The 8392-nt window shown below is 36.2% G+C and overlaps 1 protein-coding gene across 1 annotated transcript in view; it reads left to right on the top strand.

Annotated features, from left to right (window-relative positions):
• The window catches only part of LOC122357521 (prominin-1-A-like), a 28767-nt gene that overhangs the window by 8229 nt on the left and 12146 nt on the right, over nucleotides 1-8392 (top strand). The window lies entirely within an intron of this gene.

The following is an 8392-nucleotide window of genomic DNA, read 5'->3' as shown; positions in this document are numbered from 1 at the left end:
CAATCTCAAGCTCTTCATTTGACCAGGGATGCTGTGTATAGTTGAGCAAGGGTTTTCCTTTCCACCCAATAGCCATTAATCTGATTAATTCTGATCTGGAAAAAAAAAAAAAATCTGATGAATGAATGCAACCTGGTCTCAAAAATATGTACCTCGGTTCACTTTTTGTAGATCACTGGTGAGCTATGCAATACCGCATTTGGTAAATATTGCATTCAGTATCGCAAATGAATCGCCTGCGAAACGCAATATTTTGTCGTAGCTCACCAGTGATCTATAGCTCTGTGTATTAACTGCCGATTAGCGGAGATTTACGCTAATCAAAGAACTTGGCTTTACTGACTGAGAAATAAGCATAAACACCTAATATCAGCCAGTAAGTTAAAAATGATATAATATTAGCCAATAACCAATACTGTACTGATATTGTACCATTCAGTATAACCATTGTTACCTTTTCACTGCGACTGACAAAAGCAGCGATAATGTGAGAATATTCTATAGCGTGCATGTACATTCTTATTTCATACACACACAAAAACCCACCTTCCTAAGTGAGTATCAGAATACAGGGCAACTCAAATTGCTGTTCATTTATTAATCTAAAGGTCCTACTCTGTTGCAGTCTAAGCCTGTAGATGCTGTGAAGAGATTGGTGTGGCTTCCAACTCTAGCTTGAACTCACTCATGCACGTAATGCCATTTTCATTAAATACTGGCTTTAAAAAGGGAAATGTACTTTTTTATATATATAATAGTTCTTTTCTCCTTTTTCTTCTGTATTTCTCCAGGTTCCCCTTTCCTTGGTAACTGGTTCCTTGGTTACAGAGGATCCTTTTTGCTTTATGTTTGCTTGAACAGATTGTTATTGTTAATGTTCAGGTACAGATTGTAACCCTCTGGGATTCTAATCAGACACCAGGGAGTAGAAAAGTCATGAACACTGGCTTCGTGGCATTAAGGTGGTGAGAAGTCACACGCTCGTTCACTCATAGAAATAGACAGCAGACGTCTCGAGGGATTCTGAAGCCTTGTGAATATTCCAAACGCATCTGATCCTCTTCTCTGTGTGAAAGCTACAAGTGTGAAAAACCTCAGGCTAATGTCACCCAGTCGCAACTGAAGATTTTCAAATAACGGAGACACTAACGATAGATGTTTACATGTCACAGCTCAGGCTAGTCGCTGCTAAAGGCTTTAGGATTGAGCTTGTTTTTGTGGTGCCACTGGCCAGTCAGTGGAGTCGTGATAAAAGGTTTCTGTGACTCCAGAGTGATTGGCTAAAAACGGCATCTGAAAATACGTGCAAAGATGGTGGAATTCAAACAGCGTGGCATTATCTTTGATCAAATGAGCCATTTGTGAGTTAACCAAATTAGACCGTTTTTTTAATAAACTGCTGTTTTGTGTAAGCTGCTGTACGCTCTCTCCACTGTAATATATAGGCCGCCTCTACACCGAAGGGCTCAGGTGGAAGCAACTGTGATAGGACGAGACAGACCATATCAAAATTTGCAAATGAGACAAGACATGTACCTCCATCTCTACGATTTGCTTTCACTGCAAGTACCTCATAGAGAAGAAAGACAGGCATTTCAGATGAGCTGTCAGCATCCAAAAGAGAGTGTCGGTTGAGTTGTGATGGTAATTGTGGTAAATATATCATTGTGTTAAAAGTAGTTCTTTGATTTGGCTCTGTATTCGCTATGTAGTTCAAATCTCATGAGATGAATTATAAAAGAGTGAATTTGGTTGTTGAAAGCAGTTGTCACCTTTATATAATCAAATAGAAATTTATTCAGACACCAGAAGAACTTTTTGTTTTTTTTAGAGTGGGTGCAGGACACTATAGTTGTTTCGAAATGAGAGCTATATACTTCAGACATGGAAAAAAAGTGTTTTTCATTATCAAGATGAATTTGTTCTGACAGTTTAACTCTGACTTTGACATATTTGAACATTTTCTAAACTATTGCAAATAGCCTGTGATAATGTGAGTAATGTTGCAGGTATCTGAATAAATTTTGGTTTTACTATATGTTGTGAACAATATGTGTACAGAAAAGGATTAAGCTCAACTCTGTCTTTCTGACTTAGATTTTTCAATATGGCATTATGTTAACAAGTAAATTTGTAACAATTGCTGGCCTACTATTGAAAGGTTTGGTGTTAGTAAGATTCTTTTAAATATTCTATTCATATCCTTATGTTTACCAAGGCTGTATTTATTTGGTCAAGAATTTGTGTAAAATACTATACATTTTTAGGAATAACTGTTTCTATTTTAATATTATTAAAATGGAATTTATTCCTATGACGTAAATCTGATGAATTAATTTTTCAGTGTCACATGATTCTTCTAATCATTCTAATATGGTGATTTGCTGCTCACAAAACAATATTAGCAATGCTGAAAAGTTATGCTGCTTAATTTTTGTGGAAACCGTAATAGTTGCAGGATTCTTTGAATATGAAGTTTAAAAAAAACAGTATTTATTTGAATTGGTTATACTGGTCATTTTGACAACAGTTTAATGCATCCTCGTTGAATAAAAAACACCTAAATATTAAACACCAATGCACGTTTCTTCTGGACTGTATACACTGGAAATGTTTTGTGGGGTATTTTTTCTTCCAATAACTTTTTTTTTTTTTTTTCCAAAATTCAGAAAGATGTCATTCTGAAAGGGCAGACTCGTCTTGTAATGGATTTTGACATGTTGAGCTGGGTCTTTCCTCTGTCATGTTTTAATATAGCTCTTACAGCATGTTTAGCCAGCTTCTATGCCTCAGTCTGGTTGCTGAGCACCGATAGCTTTGTTTGCAAGAGACGTCTGGCAGCGCTAGCTCTCTGCGCATCTCCCTGAGGCTTTTGGCGCAGTAAACAGGATACAAGAGCAAAATGCAGAATGCCCTTGGAAATGTATCTCTCTGATATGCATTTTTTACAGTATAATCCTCTTATTCATGCAGTTCTCTTCAATGTCTGTTAGGGCTGAAAACCTTGTAATAATAGTACAGAAATGTTTGGTGACTTAGCAGACATTTGGGACATTCTTAGTGCTGACTTAGTATTAGCCTAGTTTGTTTTAAAATGATTCTTTTACTTCTCCATTTTGTCGTCCACAGGAATAATATCATGTTTGCAATTACAATTTGTTTAAAATAATGACAAATTATTTGGAATTTTGTAGAAAATATTCACAAATACTCAATAACCGTTGCCAGCAATTTGGCCGGTAAGATTTTTAAATAAATGAATGCTTTTATTGAGCACATTAAATTGATCATAGGTTACAGTAACGGCATGTATAACAATGCAAAATGTTTCTGTTCCAAAAAAATTTAAAAAACTCACTGTTCAGCATTGCTTCATGAAGCGCAAAATCATTAAAAGTGGTGAACTCAAAATTTTCTCAGTAGTGCTGTTGATGCTTTCTCGGCTGTTACAGTCTTTGATCCTGAAATCAGCTGATGATAAATAAAATGCACCACATGGCAGTTGCTTTTGGTGATGTGAGACACATTTATAAGGCCAAGAGGTAATGGAAGAGTTTTAACGAATTAGATGACCACCTGATTAGAGAAAAGGTCCGTTTGAGTGCTGATTTTACATTGTATTAAAATGTAATTTTGACTGGGGTGTTTCTAGCTCTGCATCAGTAAAAGGGGTCCAACAAAAAGTGTGCCCTCATTTTGATAATATTTTTGTAATGCTGCATTTAATACTGAAAGATTTGTCTCCTCCTGAAATATCACATTAGAAACCGCTGCAAATGATCCAGTGCATGAGGGAACTTTCTAAAAGAATCAAACTGGTTAACAAACAATTTTTGAATTCTTTGTAAACGTGTTTGACAAATTTGAACCAATGATTAATTTGTTTGCAAATGAGGCATCTGCTGCCTTAATCACTAGAAAAAATCACTTGAAATTAAATCAATAATATCAGAAATATAATGATGACTAGGTGTGGGCAATATGACCAAAATCATGTGAGTAGTTTTTGCTAAAATGGAGTTTTGACTGCTTAAAATCACTTGGTTTTTAAACCCCAATGACTAAAAGTGCTTGACCATAAGTTCTTGTGACAATAAAGCAAACCAACGTCATGTGAGCTTGTGGACCTTGTTTAATCGTGTCTACAGATACATCGCCCACCTCTAGTCATGCCTAGCAATGCCCCTGATCTTGAACTGTAGTTTTTGAGATTTAAGACCGATGTTCTTGAATGCCTGTTGTCTGCCTGATAATGTTATTGCACCCCTAAAGGGCTTTTTTGATGAGTAGCTTTACATTGACCCTTCCAATTAAATCAGTTGATAATGTTTACTAATTGTTATTCAGATGCACAGAGATGACAGTCTTCGTGTAAGAGGGATTTAGTTATTATTTAGCCAACTGCCTTTAGCTAAATAATAATTTAAACATTAGCAGAGCTAGCACATAAAATTTTCAATGCATTCCTGGCATCAGATTGATCTTTATTGCCGTAGCCTGCTAACATATCATTCTTTCCATCATTTCAGCTATTTCATAGAACATTTCAGAAGACTTATGCCCCGAAAGGGCATTTGTAATCACTTTCTTTTTCTTGACAGATATTAGTCTTAGGTCTAAATGATGAGATGTAAAAACCCTTAGAGAGTTTCACATCTCTGGCATGCCATGATAATGTGAGGTGATGTGGCTTACAAATGTATTCAAGGCTGCTTATCTCCATAGCCACCTTGGNAAAAAAAAAAAAAGAAGAAGAAGAAGAGTGGCATACTTCTGAGGAAATCTCTTTCTCTCTTCTGCACTAGCCGAGAAACATCTCAAAAGCATAGTCGTGGGTGTGAGAGTGCATCCTGCTGGGAGGATGAGAGGAGGAAGGAACGAGTGCCGTGGAGGATGGAGACAAAATGGCAGCATCAAAGAGAAGTTTGCCCTGATGAAAGAACGTGATGCGTGCCATTACAAGACTAGAATTAATACACGCTTATGTGATGTGCCACAAGGTGCCCTATTTTATTCAGGACACAAATTGATCTATGATGAAGTGGTTCTCAAAGTGAGAGCTGCACTTTCTTATGTTCAAATTTTCTGTGTTGAAGGCGACAAAATACATTGAAGTGCACCTTTCTTCTTCTCCTCCTCTTCCTCCTCCTCCTCCTCCTCATGTTGTACACAGAGGTTTTGTATGGCTTCAGAATCATGTGGAAGTCTTATATTTACTTTGATACTCTAACCTTTCTTTTGTTCCTTATACATCTGCTTTTGCAGGTAAAAAAGTATAATTTTATGTTTTTATTATATTCCCCCAGTTTCACACAAAGCTTAAGCCTAGTCCTAGACTCAAATTGAATGCATTCAGGGCAATGATAATTCAATGCATTTGATTTTTGTTGTTTTTTGGGGGGGGGGGTTTAAACAAGGAAGATCTACCAACAAAAAACACTGACAACATTCTCAATGAGGAGCATGACAAAAAATGAGAACCACTGCTATAAATGACTGTTTAAAGAATAGAGAGGAAAGAGGAATGAAGCTATTGACGTGAAGCAAACATCTTGATTATAGCTTAGTTAACATGACTATGATATGCAGGAATTTGTGTCCGCACACAAGCCCTGTGGCAATCATTGCATGCCAGTGGATGAACAACAAACCCGCATGGACATGCAAAGACTCAATCAGACATTCATTATTCACCACATTTAATTCACATTTAAAGCTCTCGGATTGTGTCAAAAATAACTTAAATTGTTATGAAGATTAACAAAGGTTTTGTAGGTTTGGAACGACGTAAATCACAGAATTTTCATTTTTGGGTGAAATGTATAGTTTAGTCTTGAAACATGATGGCGTAGTCTGATTTTTAATGTTTTTAAAACATCTGAACGTCTGAATTTGCAAAAATAAGGTAAAATTGCATATTATATATATTTTAATATGCAGTTTATTCCTTCATAATATTATGATCCTTCAGAAATGAATTAATATGCTTATTTGTGGCAGTTGTTGTTGTTATTATAAATGTTAAAAACAGTTGCACTACTTGATATTTTTGTGGAAACGTTGTTACATTTATTGAGAAGTATTTGATGAATATAAGCAGTTGCTTGAAATAGAATTTTTTAGAACATAAGTCATTTTTAATCAATACAATGTATCCCTGTTGAAAAAAAAGTATTGATTTCCCTCTCGAATATAGAAAAACATACAAAAAAAAAATACCAGTTTATGTCTTCACCTCAGGCTACCACAAGTAACCCCCAAGAAATGAATCGAGTAGCAGTGTCCACCGAGTTGTGCTTCTCTGCACTGGTATTTTGAGTCATTCAGCGCCTTTGGCCCCTCTTTTGTTTACCACTGAGCCCTGGAGTTTATTTACTTCCTGTTAGATGAATGAAAGCACAGCCAATCAAACCAGGTCAGAGAGAAAGAAACAAGAAGAGGTAATCACAAAGGACCATGAGAAAATAGATCGGGCCTGAGAAACTGCCAGCACAGTTTGTTTAGCCTTTATGAAGTTCTTGGACACTGTCTGTGTGCCGCTGCGGGTGGGATGGATGTTTCCACTAAAAAGTAACTATTATTATTTGTTAAACTAAAACATTTACCTCGCATTTTAAGACATGAATTGCTGATTTNATGGATGTTTCCACTAAAAAGTAACTATTATTATTTGTTAAACTAAAACATTTACCTCGCATTAAGACATGAATTGCTAAATAAGTCTCACTGAAATTGAACATTTAAATGCATTGGAAGTGGCTGCAACTCAACTTTTCTTAACCTTTTTGCATCCACAATGGTGTCTGCGGGTCATGTCACCTCAAATCACCATCTTTCATTGAAAATAAACACTTCCAGTTGTTTTGTCACTGTCGGTGTGAACGTACCCTAAGAAGTCAGCTGGCTTGTTGGATAACAATTAGAGACTGTGGGCTGTTTTCAGACAGTTTCTGATGCTTCTGTTCGTGTGTGTGTGTGTGTGTGTGTTTGTATGCTTACTTGTGAGTGTTAAAGGCAAACTATAGTATGTGACAGCACCAATTGATCGCTGAAGGATAAGAAGAGACACGCTTCAAACCTTAAGAAACCTCTCTTCTTCGCTCCTCTTTCACCTCTCCACGCTGATCTTTTTTTTTTTCTCCCTGCACTCCTCATCCTTTTTGTCCTCTCTTTCTTGCTGAGAATTGGAGTTTTTTGTAAGAGACAGCTGGAGGACTATGCCCCACTGATTCCTTACCCACAATCCAATCTGCCCACAGACCACTGAACTTTCTCGCTATGTTTGTGTGGTAAAATGCTTCTTACTTGGTAATTTTGATGATATGCTTGACCAGCATAAAATAATGAAGTATATTTTTGGATGTAGACAAATTTTAAGACAAAAAAAGCCCTTCTAAAAATTATCAAAAGCAGCTCAAAATTGTAGGACATGTAATGTAATTATATATATATATATATAATGGTTAATTATGCCAAAGTGTGTGTAAATATGGCTAATGGTTTCTATTTAAAATATGTCACGAGATTTGTTTTCATGGGATATTTTGATGTAAATGAAAAAATAAAGTTGGGCCTGATGACTAGGGGCTGCAAATATCTTTGAGAAAGTCATTCCTTCCTGTATAATTAATTCCTCATTGTTGGATATGATGCAAAAGTAAGGCAATCATGTACTGAGGGATTTTAATGAAGACGTATTTCCTTGAATTAAGGTCATGCTAATTAACCAGGGACTTATAGGGACCAGCAAAATGTAGCTAGACAGGCTAATGCAGTGACTGGTGATGTTTTTTTTTCCATGGCCACATAAGTGATCCACTAAACCTTGCTGCTTCTGCCTGCCTTTGAAGATGAGCAGGCCTTCAGGACCCTTTGGATGTCTCTGTAGAAAATGCATGAAGCCAATTAGACCAATATTACTGCAAAAATAAGAGACTTGTTTCTACAGGTACACAGTGATGATTATTAAAAAATATATATTAGTTTTGTTTAGTCTTTCAAAAATAGCCATATTGACTATTTCCTCTGAAGGAATAGAGATAACATGCTTATGAAAATTCTATCATTACTGATTCTCTGCTACTCTTTAAAGGACCAAAATCCCTNTGTACCTCCTTTTTTTTCTTTTCTTTTTTTTTTTTTTTTGATGTTTCCAACACACTAGAATGTGACCTACTATGAATGTGACACATTACTGATTAAAACAGGGCATTTAATGAGTAACAGTTTTAGGATGTGACTCTATGACAGGCTGTTTGGGAAATGTATTTGTAAAATAAGAGGTTGTGAATATTATTGCAGTCTCATGACAGATTAATTAGACCAGGGTTGTCAAACTCAATTCCTGGAGGGCCGGAGCCCTGCAGAGTTTAGATTCAACCCTGCTAAAACA

Source organism: Puntigrus tetrazona, chromosome 14, assembly GCF_018831695.1.
Source record: "Puntigrus tetrazona isolate hp1 chromosome 14, ASM1883169v1, whole genome shotgun sequence".
In the NCBI taxonomy this organism is placed as follows: Eukaryota; Metazoa; Chordata; class Actinopteri; order Cypriniformes; family Cyprinidae; genus Puntigrus; species Puntigrus tetrazona.
The sequence above is the reverse complement of the archived record's forward strand: the minus strand, read 5'-3'. Positions and strand labels throughout refer to the sequence as shown.